The sequence below is a fragment of the Ovis aries genome, chromosome 1, assembly GCF_016772045.2.
Source record: "Ovis aries strain OAR_USU_Benz2616 breed Rambouillet chromosome 1, ARS-UI_Ramb_v3.0, whole genome shotgun sequence".
Classification (NCBI taxonomy): Eukaryota; Metazoa; Chordata; class Mammalia; order Artiodactyla; family Bovidae; genus Ovis; species Ovis aries.
In genome coordinates this window covers 173,273,207-173,296,461 of record NC_056054.1, presented here as the reverse complement: position 1 = coordinate 173,296,461, position 23,255 = coordinate 173,273,207, and the positions used below count along the sequence as shown (strand labels likewise).

General features: G+C 39.5%; 1 protein-coding gene and 1 pseudogene across 28 annotated transcripts in view; both read right to left on the bottom strand.

The window, feature by feature from the left end:
- BBX (BBX high mobility group box domain containing) overlaps positions 1-23,255 on the bottom strand; it is a 291,573-nt gene that overhangs the window by 192,073 nt on the left and 76,245 nt on the right. For 3 of the 28 annotated variants that reach the window (XM_042230831.2, XM_012189591.5, XM_060417210.1), the window contains exon 1: positions 17,231-17,480. The exons of the other annotated variants lie outside the window; for them this stretch is intronic. The gene's annotated coding sequence lies outside the window, so the exon portion shown is untranslated. Of the gene's footprint in view, positions 1-17,230; positions 17,481-23,255 lie in introns of those variants that run through there. 28 annotated transcript variants of the gene reach the window in all.
- The window catches only part of LOC132659967 (large ribosomal subunit protein uL16-like), a 147,785-nt pseudogene that overhangs the window by 48,285 nt on the left and 76,245 nt on the right, over positions 1-23,255 (bottom strand).

Below are 23,255 nucleotides of genomic sequence, written 5' to 3'. Positions count from 1 at the left end.
GGAAAATGAAGAACAACAATTTTGAAGTACCATTTTCTTCTTTCTCTCATGTGCTTGGACTTCAGGGATTTCTGTGGCATTTCTGGCAAAGCAGGCAGCAAAAACAGGAATCCACAGGAAGCAAAAATCTGAGTAAGGGGAACCTTCATCTCTGATTAGAGAAACACAGGTTCCAAGAGGGTGGGGCAAACCCATCTCTTTATCTTCTCAGGGCGTATTCCCAGACACAGGTACAATCATGGGACGCGCACAGTAGAGCATAGTAACTAAAGCCCCAGCTTTCCAATCACAGAATCAAAATCAAAGTGGGAAATGGTAAAGAGGAGTTCTTCATGAACTCTTGGTCTCATCCCAAGCTACACATGCAGGGAACTGATCCTCAACAGTACACATGGACACTGACAATTGTTTGACAGAGCACTGCTCATTCTCAGATTGGCCACTGGGTGGCAAATAAGAGGACAAATCTAAATAACACTGAAAAAGCTTTAAAAACAGAACTGACATAGGAGACAATTCATACTTGCCACTTACAGCTGGTTCATGTGGTTGTATAGCGGAAACTAACACAACATTGTAAAGCAATTATCTTCCAATGAAAAATAAATAAAATTTAAAAAGAAAAAATTTACAGATGTCTGGTTAACCTGAATCCTGAACTTATCTGAATCAATGTCCTACTAAAACTAAAATATCACTATTTCCCACAGACTTTATAAAAGCCTCAGAGTCTCATAATAATCAAAATGTCCAGGATAAAACTCCAAATTAGTCAGCACATGAAGAAATAAGAAAAATCTCAGCTTGCATAGGAAATGATAGTCAACAGCCCAAAATTATGAAACAATGCAGGGGTCAAAATTATTTGACAATGATTTTTAAATGCTCCAGCAAGTAAAGGCTGCTACTCCTGAAGATGATAAAAAAAAGAAAGAAAGAAAAGAAAAGAACTTAAAGGTGGTTCAGTACTCTGGAAAAGTTTGGATATTCCTCATATAAACATGTGCAATCTTATTCCTACGTATTAACCCAGGAGAAATCAATGCTTATGTTCACACAAAAATCTCTACATCAACGTTTATAGTAGCTTTATTCATAATTGCCATACACTGAAAACAACCTGATAACTGAAGGAATACCACTCAGCAGAAAATGAGAACGGGCTACTGATGCAACAACCTGGGTGAACCTCAGGCATTACAGCAAGTGAAAAAAGCCAATCTCAAAAGATTATATACTATATGATTCAATTTATACTGCATGCTCCAAAAGACAAAACTATTGTAATGGAGATAAAAACAGTGTTGCCAGGAGTTGGGGTCAGGAGAAGGGTATGACTACATGCAACATAAGAAAAGCTGGCATGGCGGGGCAGGGCAGGGAATATAACTTTATAAATGTGAACACTGAGCACTATATAAAATCTATTTGTGTTTTAAAATAAATAGAACTATATACACCAAAAGCCAATTTTATTGTCAGTTAATCTAAAACCTTAAAAAAACAATTTAAGTCCCAAATTTTAAAAAGAAGCAAAAAAATAAATTGTTGGATTATCTATTAGAGCATCTGTAAGAAACGGTGGAATCAATTTACTGACTGAAAGGACATTTGGCCCATTACACTAAAATCCAGTGGAATCAACTAAACAGCGTAAGAGCTGAAAATGACTTACAAAGGTATAATCTTACCCAATATGCTTCTTGTTCTACTATACATGCAAAATCAAGACCAAAATAGCATATGGAAAGAAAATTCAAACACTGTGTCACTGTCAGTCACCAACTCAGGTCTTCTGAGGATACATAGGAAACTGAAGGATTATCTCCATGACCTCAGCTAACAATCTGTCTCTGAAAGTCCCAGTGCAATGTTAATAATTCCACCTGGAAATTTCAAGCTATGTTCTCTATACTACTACCTATGCAGTGTTTTCATCTTCTCTGTCCCATTTAAAAAAAAGGTGAGGGAATTTTATTTCCAGAAAGGTGCTACAAACATACTTATCCCTACTGCTCTCACTGTGTGCTCAGTGGCTTCAGTCATGTCCGACTGCTACCCCATGGACTGTAGCTCGTCAGGCTCCTCTATCTACGGTATTTTCCCAGCAAGAACACTGGAGAGGGTTGCCATTCCCTCCCCTCCAAGGGATCTTCTCTACCCAGGGATGGAACCCATGTCTCCTTCATTGCAGACAGATTCTTTACTGCTAAGCTACTGGGGGAGCCCAACTAAACACACTGGACATTATACAAGAAAACTCTGAAAGGAGGAAATAAAGGCAAGCTAATTTGGGACTTTAAGACCCAAGGAGCAACACAGTGTTGAGTTCCCTGGATCTTCTTTTCATCCTATACATCCTAGACCTGAAACTGAAGAGCCAGCAACAAAGAAATGTCAATGAGGTGCAGACAAAAAGGTCCCAACAAAAGCCAGGTCGAAAGGACCAGGAAAGCCTACAGAGCAAATTTTTACACAATGACTGCACTACATGAGATAAACATGACAGAAAAAGCTATGGCCCCTGATCCCCACAATGGAGGGGTGTCAGAGAAGTGCAAGGAGGGTGCTGGGATTTTCACTCAGTCAGACAGTACAAGTTCAAGTCCTCCCTCTTCTCCTACATATGCAGAGTCAATGACAATCATGTGCAGACAGATAACTTCCATTATCCCCCTAGTGGTAACACTGCTTCTCTTTCTCCCCACTCGAGTGGTTTCAGAAGAGGCCCAGTGAGGACACATCAGGGCTTTGACTACTACCCAGTAGCAAAGAGCCCACCCCAACCCTGCTCCTTGGTGCCAGAGGAGGCCATGTGTAAAGCAGTAATGAAACACTCCTGACCCCTCCAGTGGCAGCAGTACCTTCAGAGCTGAGTGAGGGATGGAACCTCCTACCTCAGCCTGGAAGTACTAAAGATTCCTTCTCCACCTTGGATGTCAATGGCAGCCAAGTGGGGAAAACTAGATGTCTCTTCCTTTCTGGCAGTAATAAGATGGTGTCATCCCTCACCTCTGATAGTACAGTGTCAGAGTAAGTTAGCTAAACCAGGAAATTTATGTAAGATCCAAAGATTCACAACATAATGCCCAAAATATCCAGGTCTCAATTGAAAGTCATTTCACATACCAAAACTCAGACTGCCTCAACTTGAATAAAAATAAACACATGACAAATTAAAGATGAGATGTTAAAATTATCCAACAAACACTTTAAAGCAATTATTATTTTTAAAAATGTTTCAGTGAACAGCTGAAAACATACTTGAAACAGAAGAAAACATAAAATGTCTCAGAAAATAAATACAAAATATCAAAAAGAACCAACTGGAAACTTTGGAAATGAGAAAAACAATAACCACAATAAAACTTAATGAATGGGGTCAAAGGCAGAGTGGATGGAACAGAGGAAAGAAATCAGTGAATTAGAAAAGAGAACAATAGATATTATGTAAGTGGAACAAAGGAAAGAAAAAAGTCTGAAAATTCTCAACAGAGCCTCAGGGATAAACTTTTAAAATCCATGTGACTATAATCCAGGGAGGAAGCAGAAAAAAGGGCAAGTTTGGGAAGGTATACAAACAAATAATGGCTAAAAACTTGTCATATCTGGCGAGCAACATATACCAAGACACATGGTAATCAAATTAGAAACCATGGAGATGAGAAGGCAGTGGCAATTTTTCAAGAGCTAAAAAAACAGAACTGTCAACCTAGGATCCTATACCCTGTGAAAATATCCTTCAAAAAGGAAATGAAAATAAAGACATGATCACAGGAAGAAAAAAATGAGAGAACTTTCACCAATAGACCTTACCAAAAAGAGCAGCTAAAGAATGCTAATAAGCATAAAGGAAAAAAATAAAAGAAGGAACCTCAAAATATAAGGAAGAAAAAAGAACATGCTAAGCAAAAATATGGGTAAATACAAAATGCTTTCCTTCTTCTCTTGACTTTTCTAAATTAATTTTGATGGTTTTAACAAGTCCTAACAGTATCTAATACAGTTCTAAATGTACGTCAAGTATTTAAGACAACTGTATTATAAATGCAGGAAGTAAAGGGACATAAAGAAAAGTAGAAGTAAATGCACTAAAAACCAGATTAGCAGTGGGTTAAAAAACATGATCTAACTATAAGACAAAAAACTCACTTCAAATACAATAGCATAGGTAGGTTGAAAGTAAAAGAATGGAAATGGTATATCCTGCAAACATTAATCAAAATGAAGAAAGAGTGCTATATTAATCAGAAAAGAAGACTTCAGAGCAAAATCACCAGACACAGACAGGGACATTAAAGGCCTCATGATAAAAGGGTCATACCACCGAGACGACAGAGCAATCCTAAATGTGTATATACTAATAATGTATCTATAGAATATGTAAAAATCAAAACCTATAGAACTGATACGAAACACAGATAAATTCAGAGTGTGAGACATCGACAAACCTCTCTCAGAATGACTGGAGAAAAAATAAGAATATACAAGATCTCAACAACATCAGACAACAGGATCTAACCAACATTTATAGAACACCCGACCCAACAACAGCGAATGACATTCTTTTTCAAGTGCCCAGGGAATACATCAGAGAAGGCTGCTGCTGCTGCTGCTAAGTCACTTCAGTTGTGTCCGACTCTGTGCAACCCCATGGACAGCAGCCCAACAGGCTCCCCCGTCCCTGGGATTCTCCAGGCAAGAACACTGGAGTGGGTTGCCATTTCCTTCTCCAATGCATGAGAGGGAAAAGTGAAAGTGAAGTCGCTCAGTAGTGTCTGACTCTTAGCGACCCCATGGACTGCAGCCCACCAGGCTCCTCCATCCATGGGATTTTCAGAGAAGGCAATGGCAACCCATTCCAGTACTCTTGCCTGGAAAATCCCATGGATGGAGGAGCCTGGTAGGCTGCATTCCATGAGGTCACTAAGAGTCGTACAGGACTGAGCAACTTCACTTTCACTTTTCACTTTCATGCATTGGAGAAGGAAATGGCAACCCACTCCAGTGTTCTTGCCTGGAGAATCCCAGGGACGGGGGAGCCTGGTGGGCTGCCGTCTATGGGGTCGCACAGAGTCGGACACAACTAAAGAGACTTAGCAGCAACAGCAGCAGCAGGGAATACATACCGAGAAAGATGTTATGCCAGACTATAAAACAAGCTCATCAACAAACTTAAAGTAAAATCTTTAGCTTCCTTGGTGGCTCAGTGGTAAAGAATCCATGTGCCAAAGCAGAAGACACAGGTTTGATCCCTGGTCCAGGAAAACCCCAGATGCCGTGGAGCAGCGAAGCTGGTACACCACAACTGCTGAGCCCGTGCTCTAGGGCCCAGGAGCCCCAGCTCTGGAGCCCATGTGCCACAGCTATGGAAGTCTGCGGACCTAGAGCCCATATTCCACATTCAGAGAAGCCACTGCAATGAGAAGCCCGCACACTGCAACTAGAGAGTAATCCCCACTCTCTGAAACTAGAGAAAGCCCATGTAGCAACAGAGATCCAACACAGGCAAAAATACATATATGCATATATGAATAAATAACATTTTTTAAAAAGGAAATTAAAATCTTAAGGGTATGTTCTCTGACCACAACGGAATCAAACTAGAAATCATTAGCAGAAAGATTAACAGGAATACTTCTTAACACTTGAAAAGTAACAATATAAATAATCCATGAATCAAAAGTCTCAGGGAAAACTTTTTGAAAAACACACTGAACTGAATGAAGATGAAATATAACCTATCACGATTTGTGGGAACTAGCAAAAGCAGTGCTGAGAGGGGAATCGGTAGCACTAAATGCTTTCATTTTTGGAAAAGGAAATCTTTCAAATCAGTCATTTAAACTCCCACCTCAAGAATCTTGAGAAAGATCCAAATAAGCAGAAATTAAGGAAACAATAAAGAGAAGAAATCAATAAAATTAAAAATAGAAAAATTATTTTGGTATTACCTTGATACCAGAACCAGACAAAGATAGTACCAAAAACTAAAACTACACATCAATATCCCTCATTAGCATAGATGCAAGAATCCTCAACAAAATACTAGCAAACAGAATTCAACAATATATAAAAAGAATTCTGTAACATAACCAGAGACTTATTTCAGGAATGCAAGGATAGTTCAATATTCAAAAATCAGTTAATACAATCCACCATATTAACAGGTAAAAAAAGAAAAATATGATCATATCCATTGATTCAGAAAAAAATATTCAACAGAATTTAACATCGATTCGTGACTTCAAAAAAAAATACCCTTCAGTAAAAAGAATCAAGGAGAATTTCTTCGTTTGATCAAGAGAATCTAAAAAGAACCTACAAAAAATAAAAAAAATAAAAAGAACCTACAGCTAACATTACAACACCAACGTATTAAATCCCTTTTTCCCTAAGATCAGCAACAAGGCAAAAATATGCACGTTCGTTACTCTTATTACATAGAGCTCTAAGTTCTGCCGGCACAGCAAATCAAGGAAAGGAAACAAAAGGTACTGTGCTTAGTCATTCAGTCATGCCTGACTCTCTGTGACCCCATGGACTATAGCCCACCAGGCTCCTCTGTCCATAGGGATTCTCCCAGCAAGAATACTGGAATGTGTCAATCTGCCCTCCTCCAGGGGAGCTTTCCAACCCAGGGATCAAACTCAGGTCTCCTGCATTGCAGGTGGATTCTTTACCAGATGAGCTACCCAGGAAGCTCTTAATTTTTATTTATGAACAATGAACATATGGACATCAAAACTAACATTTTTAGATACTAGAAATAAACATGTAGACAACATAATTTTAAAATATAATACCATTTACAATAGTTTTTAAAATGAGAAAAGTGAAGTGTTCATCACTCAGTCACGTATGACTCTTTGAGACCCCATGGCACTGCCCACCAGGCTCTGCCCACAGAATTCTCCAGGCAAGAATACTGGAGTAGGTTGCCTAGCCCTTCTCCAGGGAATCTTACTGACCCAGGGATCAAACCCAGGTCTCCTGTATTGCAGGCAGATTTTTTACCACCTGAGCCACTAAACAGTTTTTTAAATGAAGTGATTAATTATAAACCTAATAAAAACATATCTAATGCATGTATGCTGAAAAGTACAAAATGCTGATAAAAAAAATAATCAAAGATCTAAACAAATGAAGAGATACACTGTGTTCAAGGAATGGAATACTAAATATAATACAAAATGTAAATGTAATCCCCAAACTGATATGCAGACTTAACACAATGCCTTAAAAATAAATTCTCAGCGAGATTTTTGAAAATGCAGTAGAGACAAAACTAGTCTAGATTTTATACAGAAAGTCTAGAACTTTCTATATAAGTCTATTCTACATTGTTTTAGGTTAGTTAAAATAATTTTGAAAAAGAAGAATGAAGTGTGAAAAATCAGTCTACCTGATTTCAAGCCTTTATATGTAGCTACAGCAATTATCAAGAATGCATGATATTGCTGGAGAAGTAGATACAACAGATCAGTGAAACAGAATGGAGAATCAGAAACAGATCCACTTAAATATACCTACCTTTTTTTTGACCAAGGCACAAAAGCAATTCAACAGATGAAGGTCAGCCTTTCCAAACCAATGCTACTGGAGCAACTGGATATCCATAGCAAAGAAAGGACCTCAACCTAAGAAACATACTTTATACAAAAATTAACTCACAATGAATCATGAACTTAAATGTAAAACACAAAACCATAAAGCTCTTAGAGAAGAAAATGTAAAAGCCTTCAGAACATAGGGGCTAGGTAAACAGTTCTTGGACCTGACAACCAAAAACATAGGCCATAAAAGGAAAACCTGATAAACTGAACTCCAACAAACTTCAAAACTTTTGCTCTGCCAAAAACCCTATAAAGAAGATGAAAATATAAGGTACAGACTGGGACAAAATACATGCCAACCACATATCTGACAACTACTAACTGGAATATGTAAAGAACTCCCAGAACACAGCAGTAAAAAAGCAAAAAATCCAATTAGAAAACGGACGAAATTCATGAAAAGACATTTTTACCAAAGTGTATATACAGTTTACCCTTAAACAATGCAGGGGTTAGGGGGTGCTCACCCCTCTTCCCCCAAGAACAATTAAAAACTGTGTGTAACTTTACAGTCAACCCTTCGTGGTTTCAACCAACCACAGATTATGTAGTACTGCAAAACATATTTATTGGAAAAAAAATCCATGTTTCAGTGGACCTGTGCAGTTCAAACCCATATTGTTAACTGTACTGATGCACTCACAACTTGCATTTATCTCCAGAGAATTATGCTGAATGAAAAAGACTACTTACTATATGACCTTATTTCTATAAACATGCTAAAGTAACAAAGTTACACAAATGGGGAGCAGATTAGCAATTGCAAGCAATTAGAAAGGGGGAGGGAGCAACAGGAAAGTAGATGTGACGATACAAAAAGCAACATAAAGATCCTTGAGGAGACAGAAATGTTCTACATGTTGGCTGTATATTTGTTGATACTCTGGCTGTGATATTTTATCAGTTTTGCAAACTGTTATCACTAGGGGAACCTGAATAAAAGGTACCTGGGATCTCCTGATATAACTTCCAATAACTGCACATGAATTGACAATTATCTTAAAATAAAAAGTTTACCTAAAAGACTATATAGCAATAACAAACAGAAAGCAGGTGACCAGTATGAACTTCGTGTTCTCAATCCCTGGGTGATGAGTCTCCTTGCAAGGCCTTGGACTAGGGTTACCAAGCCAACTTCTACTCTCACTCTGCACTCCCCTCCTTAGCCAACATCATTCATTCTGGAGGCACCTACCTTATGCCAACGACTGCCAAATTGGTATTTCAAGCCAATTCGTCTCTTCTGAAGTCCAGCCAAGAGAGCTGCTTCCCTTGGGGCTGTCCCTGTTTCAGTAGTTGTCACCGTATCATGCAATGAATGCACCGGATGCTGCTGTTAATGTGTGGTTTCCCTGTCTCACTCTCACACATCTAGTCAGTCATAAAACACTGTTAATTCAAGTTCCCAAACATAACGCAAAATCAGTCCACTTCTCATCTTCACTGCTCCACCTGGTCTAAACTACGACTAAGCCACTGATCCCTTGACTGACTTCTGCATCCCTGTTTGTGCCCCTCTCAAAAGCACCCCTTCTGCAGCAACCACACTGATCTGGACAAAAAGTAAATATGAATGAACAGCTCACTCTCTAGCTTAAAACCTTTCAATTTTACCCACTGGGCTTGGGATATAATCTCAAAGCACACAAAAATCTCACATATTCTAATTTCTACCTGAATGATTCTACCTTTTTAGCTCTTTTCTAAAATCCAGTTATAATATTCTTCTAGTTTCTCCTAGACATCCTGCTCTTTCTCACCTCAGCCCATCGGGTCTTATCCATTACTTCTTCCAAATGGGTTTTCCTGAATCTTCAGATAAGGATAGGTCCCTTATTGAATAATTAAAGAGATACCTATACAACTTGAAATAAATCTAATTAAAGTGTTCTAAGATAAAAAATTCAAATAATTCTAAGATTCATGCAAAGATAACATCTAAGGTATAAATAACATATTTCAATACACAAGTCATATATATTTGCTTTGGTGGATTATTTAATTTAGACCTAGATACAGAAACACTGTTACATTCATTTTCTTTGGAACTTTCTAAATATGAAATATAGTAATAATAATGCTCTTAGTAAGAAGCTTTGTCATTCATAGTCAAACTATGACTGTGATCTCAGGTTTCCGGTCTGCAGAACTGTGAGAAATAAATGTTTGTTGTTTATAAGCCACTCAGTCTGTGATATTCTATCATAGTACCTTGAATTGACTAAGATGGAAAATTGGTACTGACAGAGTGGCACTGCTATAACAAATACCTAAAAATGTGAAGTGGCTTTGGAACAGAGAGTAATAGGTAGAGGCTGGAAGAGTTTTGAAGTGCAGGCTAGAAAAAGCCTACACGACAGTGAACAGACCATTAAAAGCTATTCAGGTGAGGGCTCAGAAGGAGAAGAGAAGAGCCGCAGAGAAAGCCTCTATCTTCCTAGAGAACGCCAAAGTGGCCTTGAACAGAATGCTGGTGGAAAGATGGACAGTAAAGGCCATTCTGATGAGATCTCGAATGGAAATGAGGAACCTGTTATTGGAAACTGAAGGCAAGGCAATACTTGTTAAAAAGTAGGAAAGAACATGGCTAAATTGTGCTCATGTCTGAGTATTTTATGGAAGATAGAACTTGTGGTTCTATCCTGTGGAAGATAGACATATCCAACAAAACTGGCTATCTGGCTGAAATATTTTTTTAAGCAAAATACTGACGGTACCATTGGCTCCCTGGAATATTACAGTAAAACATGAAGAAGAAAGAATGACAAAGATAGAATTTGTAATCAAAAAAGCAGCAGAAATTTAAAATTTGGAAAACTCACAGCTTATTCATTTTATAAAACATGAGCAAGCATGTTTGAGAGACCACTAAGGGTGGGGCCAAGAAACTTTTTGATGAGAAGATGAGTCTGTATATGAACCAGAGATTTAATCAGCCACTCAGCAACTGCTATTTGAATCCAAGGGGAAAGAGATAGGAACAAATAAAGACTGGTTGTCAGACTTCTTGAAATTCATAGGAGGGAACCATAGCACTATTCTGCTTCAAACGTGTGATATTCAAGACAAGATAAGGACTTCCCTAGTGGAGCAGTGGGTGCAGACATCAGCAGTGTCCCCAACTGCCAATGCAGGAGACACGGGTTCAATCCCGTGTCTACATACATACATACATACACACAATCTACATACTGGAGAGCAATTAAGCCTGTGTGCCACAACTACTAAGTCTGAGCTCTAGGACCCCTGAAAGTGAAAGTGAAGTTGCTCAGTCGTGTCCAACTCTTTGTGACGCCATGGACTGTAGCCTACCAGGCTCCTCTGTCCCTGGGATTTTCCAGGCAATAGTACTGGAGTGGATTGCCATTTCCTTCTCCAGGGGATCTTCCCAACCCAGCGATTGAACCCGGGTCTCCCGCATTGTAGACAGAGGCTTTACCATCTGAACCACCAGGGAAGTCCCCTAGGACCCCTGAACTACAACTAATTACCCTGGGCCGCAACTACTGAAGCCCATGCGCCTAGAGCCTCTGCTCCCTCACCACACTGAGAAGCCCATGCACCACAACTAGAAAGGAGCCCCCAACTCTCTGAAACTAGAGAAAGCTTGTGTGCAGCAACAAAGACCCAGCCCGCCAAAAGGAAATTAATTTTTTTTTAAAACAGACAAGGTGATTCACAGATCATTGGTTTCAAAGTGGGAAGGGCATCACCTAGGTTTCAGCAAGCCAGAAGACTCCCAGCCAAAGCCATGGGAGCCAGACCCCTCCCCAGCAGAGCTGCTGGGAAGCAGCTATCTTCATCACGATTTTCAAGGATGGAGCCATTTGGAGCTACAGGCACAAGACCCAAGCAAGGGGCACAGCAAAGACAAGGCCAACACAGAGACCTCCACTGGAGCAACACTCAGCAAAGCGGTGGGGAAAGGCCTGCAAGTTCCCTCAACTCTAAACCAGTAGAGCCACAGGAGCACTATTCCTGCCTGAGAGCAATGCTGCGGGGCTGCGCTCAGCAAAGCCATGGACGCAGGGACTCTCGTGTGTCCAGTAAGAGGGCCCACAGTAAGTGGGCCTGGCAAGCAGAGCGTCAAGTTTAAGATTATTCTTGAGACTTAAGATTTGAGGCTGTTTGCCCTGTTGGGTTCTGACAGTTTTCTTTCCTATTGCTCCCTCTTAGAATAGGAGCATGCCCGTCCCACCATTGCTGGTGAAGCACATAATTTGTTTGATTGCACAGGCTCACAACTAAAGGTGAATTTGCCCCAGATGACTCACTCCTTGAATCTTACTCATACTTGATGCACATCATATTTAGATGAGACTTTGGAATTTAGACTGTTGAGTCAATGCTGGGACCAGTGATGATGCTGGTACTATTGGGATGGTATGAATGCATTCTGCACGTAAGAAGTTCATGAATTTTGGGGAGGCAGCAGTTGAATGCTGTGATCTAAATGTTTGTGTTTCCCCCCGCCCCAAATAGATGTGCTGAAATCCTAACACCCAACGTGATAGTACTAGGAGGTGGGGCCTTTGGAAGGTAACAAGTCATGAGAGTTGAGTCCTCATGAATGGAATTAGTGCCCTTTAATGGCCATTTGGGACTTCCTAGGTGGCTCAGTGTAAGAATCTACTTGCAGTGCAGAAGACACAGATGCAGGTTCAATCCCTGGGTCAGGATGATCCCCTGGAGGAGGGCACGGCAACCCACTCCAGTACCCTTGCCTGGAGAATCCCATGGACAGAGGAGCCTGGCAGGCTACAGTCCACAGGCTTGCAAAGAGTCAGATATGACTGAAGCAACTGAGCATGCATGCACGCACAACTGGCCGTTCTGTCACGTGAGGATACAAGTCTGCAGTCCAGAACAGGGCCTTCATCTGGCCACGCTGGCGCCCTGATTTTGGACTTCCAAACTCCAGGACTAGGAGTAATAAATGCTTTTTGCTTATAAGCCACCTGGTCTGTGGTATTTTGTTCCAACAACCTGAACAGACTAAGACAGACTTATTCATTATGAATAATTCAGCAACCAATGCACTATTTTCTTGCAATTCTTCTTTGCCTTTTTATGGGCTTTAAGGACTTCACACAGACACACACACACAGACACACACACACACACACACAGAGTTAGCAGTTAAGTTTGCTGTGTAAAAAGCCACACATGCTTTGTAAATAAATACATACAATTTGAACCTAAAGTTTAAATTTCTTTCTAAAATTTGCTAAGCTTGACTTTAGTCTCTTAATAATGATAAAATCAACAACAAAGGAAAAAACATAGCAAAATAACCATTGGGTTATGCCATGTAAAAAAAAAAAATTGTATGAAGCTTTAGAAAATATGTTTATAAACACTTTCTGAATAGTAATTTAGAAAGGTTAGGGTTTATATCTTTACATTTTAAAATTCTACAACAGGAAGTACTGAATCTGTATTTCCCAATTTTATGTTGTTTTTTTTTCCTCCAATATCCCATGTTGATATAAAACTACACATGGACACTTCGCATGCAGTACTACTCAAGAATTAACTAACTCCACTAGTGACCATACCTTCATCTGTTTGTCATATTACAGCTTTCAACTGTGCTTCTGCATAGTTCATATATACTGGTTCATAGTTCTTGACACATTTACATCCTCATTGCCTCTTAAAACCCCTAGTCACAAGCAGCATTATGAAGCATAAAAATAAAGAACGGGTCATGAGAATGGATTTCAGACTATGAGATAAGAATAGCCATGTAAAAATATAGCCATTATTAATTGATGTAAAATATACCTACAAAATAGGAACTTGGGACCACTGAGTGGGTTTGCAAAAGAAGCCAAGGGTACTCTAAAAGGGCAGCTTCCCAAGGGTTTCAGCGGTGCTGGTTTAGTTGCTAAGTCGTGTCCGACTCTTGCAACCCTACGGACTGCAGCCTGCCAGGCTCCTCTGTCAGTGGGATTCTCCAGGCAAGAATACTGGAGTGGGTTGCCATTTCCTTCTCCATCCCGGGTTTTACTGCTCATCTGTTGCCAGCCTCAGGTGAATAAAGCTGGGTGTTTCCAAACTGTGAAGCAGGACATACAATCAAATCTATAATAACCAAAAGGCTGGAGGAGTAGCTTGGTCTGATTGACTAAATTTACTTATAAGGCCTTTTTGTTTCAACTACTGCTATTGCAAACCTTCCTAAAATCTATTAAGGAATACTTTCTTGCTTTAGGAAGTACAATATAGTGAACATAATTAAATCACCGGTGACTGCAGGTCTTATCATACAGAAGGGTCAGCCTTGTTGTGAGCATCAGTTTTCATTGGATCCTAATGAAGATGTGCACATTCGGGCTAAATGTATACAGACTGGCCCTAGGCTATTCATTCCTTGAGAGCTCCTCTTTTTAAAAAAAACTCAATTTTTTAAAATCAATTTTTCAAGGGGAGGAAAGGAGCTTATTTTCCTAAAAGTCAAAAACCAGGAAAAATAAACTTGGTTATCCGAGCTTTTACTCTATCACTGGAGCTTTTCTAAAGTAATGGGTATTCTTGAAAAATCGGTTCCATTTCAATAGTTTTAAGGAAATAAATGCCCTAGGGCAAAGCTGGAGAGCTGAAAGGGAAAAATCCAATTCCTATGTGGAGAAGAAAACAACACTGAAGAAAGCTGAGCCATATCCAGGTATTTACTAAGTACATACTATGTACTAAGTATGCTGCTAAGCACTCTGGCTACAGTGGTTGGTGTCTGGGTCTCAGTTTCTTCATCTGCAAAATTAAAAGTCAAGCTACATATGCCTTTCATTTACTATTCCCCACACTGTGACTCAGTATGAACAAAATTACACTACTCTGCCATGATCCACTGTGTATAAATATGGGTGGTGAAAAAACTTTCCAAGGGGAGTCAGGGTGCCCATACTCCTGAGAATCCTGTTCTCTGCAGTTCATTTAGAATGCTGGCTAATCATTTTATTCCTCTTTTATTGCTTTGGGCAGAACACTAAATGAATAACAAAGCAAGAGTTGACTGGGCTATATGTTATGGGATTAAATATTAAATATCCCAAAAGAGACAGTGAAGTGTCCATGGAGGCTTTATATCCTTTCCGTTTTCTTTGAATTCTTATCCTAAGTGACAAGTGGCATCAGCACTTGTGGTTTGATCCACAGAGCACTGGAGTGAACACCAGGAGAGCTGGATTTGGGTTCTAGCCTTGCATGTGGCAAACTGGGATCTTGGACAAATCACCTGCTCATCTGCTAAATATTTTCTTCCATTTCTGTCATTAAACAAGAAAGCTGTGACAAATTCAACACATTTCCTTTTAAAATAAAGATATACACAAACAGTTCAGGAGAATGCCCCCATGTATTTTGATTTTGGAAACGCATTTGATCAAGTGTTGAATACAAACATTAAGACAGGTTGCACAGTCAAATGGATCCTAACTTTGAATAGCACACATTGAGTAATGACTCAGAAGAAATGATGGAAAGATGGACTGAATTAAGAAGATTAAATTTAACTGTGGATTCAAATGAATGGTGTAAATCACTCTTTAAAATCACTGCTATATGCATATAATATACTTCTGGCATCAAGTTCAAATATACCCCTTTCCCTGTATGGAAGAACTGATTCATTGGGTTTTCTTACATTTCCAAAGTATAAATGTAAACCCTGGTACTACAGTGGGGGAAAAAAATGTATTATGCATGGAGGAGAAGAGGCCTGACTTAAGTACAGTTCACATGAAAAAGAAGCTTGAGCTGACTTCAAGCTCAACATGAGTCAACAGTGCTTTGTGACTGCCAAAAACACTAACATAAGCTTAGCCACCAACAACAGAAGTGTAATGTCCAGAACAAGAGAGCTACAGCTTTACTGTACTCTCTGCATCCTGAGCTGGGCACCACACTCCTGGAATGGTGGGCTCTATCCCCAGGACACCCTATTCAAGAGTGATACAAGACAAACGCAATTCCATGACAGGGAGTAGCCAGAATGGGAAAGGGCCTAGAAAAAAAAGCCCCTGAGACTAGAAAAACTAAGACTATTTCTCTTGGAAAAGCTAAGCCTTGGGGGAGAGATATTAAATATCTGATGAGCTGCTACAGACAAAGTTCAGACCTAACAGAACACACAGCAAAGCCGACTGAGTGTCATACAAACAGTACCCAAAACAGAATGGGCTGCTCTAGCACTGGGGACAGTCAGGTAATACAACTGTTGTCAACTGGCTACACATTAGAAAACACCTGGGACCAGTTTCAAATCTATCAATGCCCAGGCCCCACCCCCAGCCAATTAAAGTAGAATCCCCGGGGTGGGGCCTGGGCAATGGGAGCTATTAAAAGCTCTCCAGGGGTTTCTAACCTGAAGCTACACTTGAGAATGACCAAGGTAAATACAGTCAGGGTGGCCACCTGTCTGTGTGTGGTATAGTGCAGAGGGAATTCCTTCTCAGAAGCCTGTATTAGGTTTAACTTATTAACATCATCCCATATGATCATGAAGATTAGCTCTCTTTGCAAATATTTGAGAAGAAATCAAGTTTAAATGGCACAGTCTCTTATAGAGAAGAATTTAGGTTGCATTATAATAGCTAGTCTTTTCTATTCATGAATAACTGCCTTCAGTGATTTAAGCATTACCATCTTTGTGGAGAAGAACAATAGTACTGGCACGTTTATATGTTGATAAATTTAAACAATTCCAAAACTTTGTAAAATAAATTTAAAATTAGCTAACATTCAAGAGTTTTCAAGTTTCTTCCATGACAAAATAATTCTTAAAATCAAGCAGGATCTCCTTTGTAGTTTGAATGGATTCTGTCACTAGCAGCTTATCCGATGTACATGATAAAATATTCTATTTTCCTACCTTAAATATTTTTCTAAAATATTTTATAACATAATAGCCTGGATTTTTTGTAACCAATATACAGTCTTCCACGTTTCCTTCAGTGTTGGTTACATTTTTATTCTTAATCCTATGAGGCATTTATACACATTTCCTAATCTCCTTTGAAAAAGATACATCCAGAGCCTTCTGGTCTTAATACTTACTGGTCAGGCAATCACTTGTAGTGGGTGGGGTTACGTGTCTAAATTTTAGTGACCCCTCCAGGCTTTTCCACTTAGATATACCATACCCTCTAAACTTTCAAACTTTCACTTTAGATTACGATAGTAAATCACCAACCATTTCCTTTTACTTTTGCCATCTGTCAATGCAAAAAGCTCCAAATGAATCTGAAGCTTCGTCTATGCTACTCCAAGTCTCTTTCATTAATCTTTGTCATGAGGTTTCTAAATAATGAGAGAATATTAAAGATCATCACTTTGTTTACAACCACCACCAAAAGAGCCTAGAATAATGCCATGGATTTGGCTAGATGGATTCAAGCTACAGGACAGTTTCAGGAGTCTTGGTGTGGGGACCAAGCATACAGTTAACATTTTACCAATAGCTAGCTAACTATACCACGTTTCAAGTAACGATTGCCCTTTCTGCATCAAAACACTAGAAAGAATTACGACCTTACAGCCATCTGAGCAGCTGCTGGGCGGACAGTCTGCTCCACAGCCCAGAGTCACCTTTCCATTTTTCAAGCACATACCTCTCACAGAAATGTTTTCAGTGCGGCAGTCTACAGAGCTGGTTATAACACCGGCACGATGTGACAACAAAATTCGTGATGATTTTGCTTTTTCAGCCTGCCCCTTCCTTTTTTAAACAAAAATTCTTCCCTCCTCCTCCATCCCCCAAAGAAAACCAAACCCACAATACTTCCACAAAACCTGACTCAGACTTATATTCATAATGCTTTCAGTGAAAGCTGACCAGCTTTGCAGGAGAACAGCCTTCCTGAGAAGCAGGAAGCTGATCTGAGCAGCAGAGAGAGCAGGGATGGGGCGGAGCAGAAGGGAACTGAGCTGGGGGAGAGCAAAGCACAGACAGTCCTGGCTGCTTCTAGTTACTTATTGACAGTTTCATCTTATAGCACAGATTTATGAACAGGGTGAGCATCGGCCCTGCCATACCTTTTCTTTCTTTTACGAAGCTCTGGCAATCTGGTAAACTATTACACAGGGGAAAGTGAGGCCTTACCGCCTCGCCAGAGCCCAGTTGCAGGGAAATGATGTAAGCTTCCCACCTCCCACCAGCCCCGTTCTGCCAATCCACCTCTACTCTGACCTGTTAGCATCCCCTCCCTCCCCCCCACAACCCCGTGACCCTGCCCTGGGCCTGTGGGGCCCCAGGCTCGGTAGTTGTGTCCTACTGTGCAGCAGAAAGTATTTGCCAGGGGATAAGGGGTATTTTAGTTTTGAGAAAAGTCTTCAATGAAAAAGTAAATGCCTCTCTGTCTAAAAAAATAATAATAATGCTGGGTCGATGAAAGCTAATCAGTCCCCAGGAGAAATAATATTAAATAGGATGGAGGTAAGGAATGCAATTTTGCAAAAGGCAGCAAAAGGTGTGATGTAGCAAAGGGTATATAGTAATGGGAATTAGGAGACACAGGTTCTCCTATTCTAATACCACCTCAATGACCTTGAACAATTGGTTTAATCTCTCTGGTTTCATTTTCTGTAAAGCGAAAGAGCTAATATAAGTTACATCTGAAGTCTCATGTAGTAATTTTATGAATTGAGAAGCCAAAGAAACAAATTGGGACCAAAAAGTAATCTGTCGCCAATTGTTTCTTGTTTACTCAAAACTGCACTTAATTTCTTATACTGAGCTGTTTAAAATATGCTTTGCCAACGTGTGAGTAAATATGAATAGGATTAGCAAAAAGATGTATCGGGGGAAAAGTTACAGGCAATTTGACTGTTAATCCCAACCTGGAGAATTTGTAGAGAATGAGGACTGTGAAAATTCATGTTCGGTAAAGGACAATTTATAAACTTCATTTATAAACACATGCTTAGAAGCAATTAAGACTTTTAACATTATCCTCGACAGCACAAACTATTTACCTTGGTCAGCAGTGTTTTAAGTTTAAAGGATGCGCATGCAATTGGTGCCTGCACACACACACAAACACCAAGGAGGAGACTTTTTTAAATTAAGAGCTCATAACGTAACTGGTTACCAGGACAACAGTCTTCAAATTAGGATAGGCAACTCCTAGAAGTGCCTATCGTTCTAAAGGGTATGAAAGGTATGCAGACACATAGATGGTAAATCAATTTCCAGATCAACCCTTCTAAGTGCCCTTGATCTGCCTGAGAATGCCCCTGGAAAGTAGGGTCACCTGTCCCTCCCACTCCTTTCCTATCCCCCTTCTCCCACTTCACAAAATCAAGGCACACAGTTACTCAAATCCAATGTCACTCTGTGGCCCTGCTTGTAGTAAGAAACAACCTCTGAGCAGGACCTAAGGAGACAATTAGAAATATTGGTAGTGAAAAAGTGTGTAGCCCTAATCACTCTTCTCTTGCAACTCAGGTGGGTTGTGCCAATTTTTTGCTTGAAAGAAAATTGGAGGAGGGCCTAATTTGGTTGTCAGCTGGCAAGTCATGAGACAATTTTAAATGATAGAGCACAGTGGTTTTGAATATAACTGAGGAGGAGTTCAAAGAACTGAGTGACACTGCTATATTAATACTCTCATCCTCATCAACATATCTATGTAAACAACATTTCAGACTGTATATATTAAAAAGAATGAAAGGTATGCTGAACTCTTTCTGAAATTAGTAACATTCATATGCTGATAAACTAACCACAAGAAAAGCGCCAATAATGTAGTGATAAATTTTCAGTAAATAACACTTATCTCTGATATTATTTATCAAAATTTGTAATTCACAAGTTATTTCGATCAACTATGCACTAATAACAACTAGTAAGTTTGAAAATTACCTAAAGTTTTATTATCACAGTAAGTTAAATTCTGTCACCAGAAGTATGATGGGGTGATCAAAAAAATTTTTTTTAATGTAATAATATGTGAGAATAAAATTTAGTGGGAAAAGTATAGTAATAAAGACCTCAACGATTAAAAAAACACTTTAAAATCTGACTGTTAAAAAGTAGTTTCAAATGGATAGTGGTAGGTTTTAAGTGTTAAACACTAAGTCATATCCAACTCTTTATGACCTCATGGACTATAGCCCACCAGGTTCCTCTGTCCATGGGATTTCCCAGGCAAGAATACTGTAGTGGATAGCCATTCTCTTCTCCAGGGGATCTTCCCAATTCAGGGATTGAACCTGGGTCTCCTGCACTGCAGGCAGATTCTTTACTGTCTGAGCCACCCAGGGAAGCCCTAAACAGCTACAGTATTTGATTCAAGTAAATATATTTTAAAAGGCTATGCTAATTTTATGAAGAAATATTAATATTTACAACTGATGACAATTATGCACCTTTCTTCCATCTCATAGCATAGCACCTTCCAATTATTACTACAGTTTAAAAATAAATAAATAAAACAGAAAGAACAGCAATCTAGAACCTCAGGAAACAAGCCACCTGGAACAACTTAATTTTCCAGTTATCTGTGGTTATATTCGTTGAGTACCACAACAGTTCTGTCTCCTGATTTAAAGCTATTATAAATGAAAATCTTTTCAAAATAGGGGACCTCTTCTGAGACTACACCAACATAATTTAACCATTTATTAGCATTTCCCAGATAATTATTAACACCAATTCTGCAGAGAACTCATATAATGCCCTTAACCAAGGCTTTTCCTGCTCTTCCTGTTTGGCATTTTGCATTTCTGCCAGCAAGTGGGGGATGTGCATTGAATTCCTGGTCCAGGAATCACAAGCTAAGTCAAGGTTCTAAAACACCTTGAGCTCCAACTTTCTCCCCTATAAAAATAAGTTAATCCCACTTTCTTAAACTATCTCACAAAACAGAGATGAGTTCACAGAAGTCAACATGCTTTACTTGAAATTTTCACACCAAGAAAACATATGTTCTCACTATGAGTGCTTGCATGAAGCTCCTCTCTTCATTCTTATTGTGGAAATCAGCCAAAAAAGCTAACTAGATCTGTTTTTTTTTTTTTTTTAAACTCTGATAAAAATGGTTTAAGTAAGAGAGAGATGTTTTCTATAAAATTCATACATTAAGTTAGCGACATTTATTTCCAGTGGCCATATGAGTTCTGGATCATTGACACTGCTTGCTGGATGGCTGAGTAATACATACAAAGACATAACTCTATGTGTTCCATCCAAAACCAATCTGCTGTTGTAACAAACCTCAATCTCCTTTCTAATGTATCTTTAAGATATGATCTTCATTCATTTTATTACCAAATCCATCACCCTTCCAACTACCACTACACAGAAATATGTTGCTTTTATTAATTATATGCTCCCTAAATGTTTTTATTATTATGGTGCTTCGTAGTCCAGAACTTCAGTTCCTAAGCTACTGGTCCACTGAGTGCCCTAGAACCGTAGGTTCAGTCCCAGAAGAACAAAATAAACCTTACACTTTGAAAAGTAGCAAATAAAATTCAAACAGCATCAAAGGGGAGATAAGGTTTTAAAAAGTTAACTGATAGTACCTGCTCGATTTAAAACATCGGAGAAGGCAATGGCACCCCACTCCAGTACTCTTGCCTGGAAAATCCCATGGACGAAGGAGCCTGGTAGGCTGCAGCCCATGGGGTCGACACGACTGAGCGACTTCACTTTCACTTTTCTGCATTGGAGAAGGAAATGGCAACCACTCCAGTGTTCTTGCCTGGAGAATCCCAGGGACGGGGGAGCCTGGCGGGCTGCCGTCTATGGGGTCGCACAGAGTCGGACACGACTGAAGTGACTTAGCAGTAGCAGCTCTATTTAAAACATCCAGAGGGTAAACTTATTCTGTTCCATGAGTTATTATGTGGTTAATATTATCATATTTCACTTGACCCTTTAAGCAATTTTACTATTATTTCCTGACTACTGCTTATAAAAACTGACCTTCAAAGGTATTTAAGTGATTTGCTCAAGATCACAAATGAAAGCCAGACCTAGAACTCAATTCTGAAGACGGACAGTCCCACAAAGTTCCCTGGTACGTGTATTTGCCCCTCTGAAACTGCTAGTAAAATCAATAAAAACTGCAGTGAGAAGCTGTAGTGGCAGGCAGTCCTGCTCTGTTCTGTGTTTCCCATGGACATCATGGTTTTAATCCAAAGAGCAGATGTCCTGAAATAGTACAGATCAGAGGTTGAATCCAGACCCTGGGCAAGTTATTTAACTTTTCTAAACCTCAATTTCCTCATCTGTAAAAGGTATTAACAAGCACCAATAAGGTTGTTGTGGGGATTAAGAGGCACAGCACCTTAGCAATCTTTAGCACTCCATCAGTAACAAACTTGAGTTTACTAAATAATAACAACTAACATATTTTGCGTCCATTATGTGATGCATCTTAATTCATCTAATTTTCCTAATGATTCTATGGCACAGTGGATACTATTATTATCACTCCTGTTTTATGAATCAGGAAAGACCATCCTAGGGAGGTAAGACAATCTGCCTAGGGTCACAGATCTAGGAAGTGAAAAAGCTTGCAATGAGGCTCAGAAGCCTGACTGGGGGCTCACACTCTGAACTACTGTTCACTGTTGACTGCCTCTCTAGAAATGAGCGTAATGTTAGAACCACCTCTAGCCTCACCATAGTCATCAACACCCCCATCACCCACCTTCTCTTTAGTGAGCCTGGAGGGCCTCAGGTCTATGAAGCACTCCAATGATGAGACATAAAGAGCTGAGAATTTGACATAGTTAAACTGACAGAACTCAGCGCCTTCAGGGAAGAAGACGGAAGCTCATTGCTGGAAGAGAATAGTGTGCAATAGAACGAAGAAACAAAGTGAAGGCGTGAAATAAGAAATATGAAAAATATTGAGCTATTAGATAAGGGATGGAGATGGGGGGTGGTGGATTTAGCCCAAGAAAAACATTTTAAAATTTAATCAGGTGCCTAAAGGAATCCTAGAAAGAACTGCAAAAACCTGGCCTATAATATAATTTGGGGTCTACTCTGTATCTATTTAATAATTGCTATCTGATCCAAGGATTCCATGATCTTAGTTTTTTGAATGCTGAGCTTTAAGCCAACTTTCTCACTCTCCTCTTTCACTTTCATCAAGAGGCTCTTTAGTTCTTCTTCACTTTCTGCCATAAAGGTGGTGTCATCTGCATATCTGAGGTTATTGATATTTCTCCCGGCAATCCTGATTCCAGCTTGTGCTTCATCCAGCCCAGCGTTTCTCATGATGTACTCTGCATATAAGTTAAATAAGCAGGGCAACAATATACAAACTTGACGTACTCCTTTTCCTATTTGAAACCAGTCTCTTGTTCCATGTCCAGTTCTAACTGTTGCTTCCTGACCTGCTGACAGGTTTCTCAAGAGGCAGGTCAAGTGGTCTGGTATTCCCATCTCTTTCAGAATTTTCCACAGTTTATTGTGATCCACACAGTCAAAGGCTTTGGCATAGTCAATAAAGCAGAAATAGATGTTTTCCTGGAACTCTCTTGCTTTTTTGATGATCCAGTGGATGTTGGCAATTTGATCTCTGGTTCCTCTGCCTTTTCTAAAACCAGCTTTAACACCTGGAAGTACACGGTTCATGTATTGCTGAACATTGAGCATCTGAGGATTCTTTGGCACTG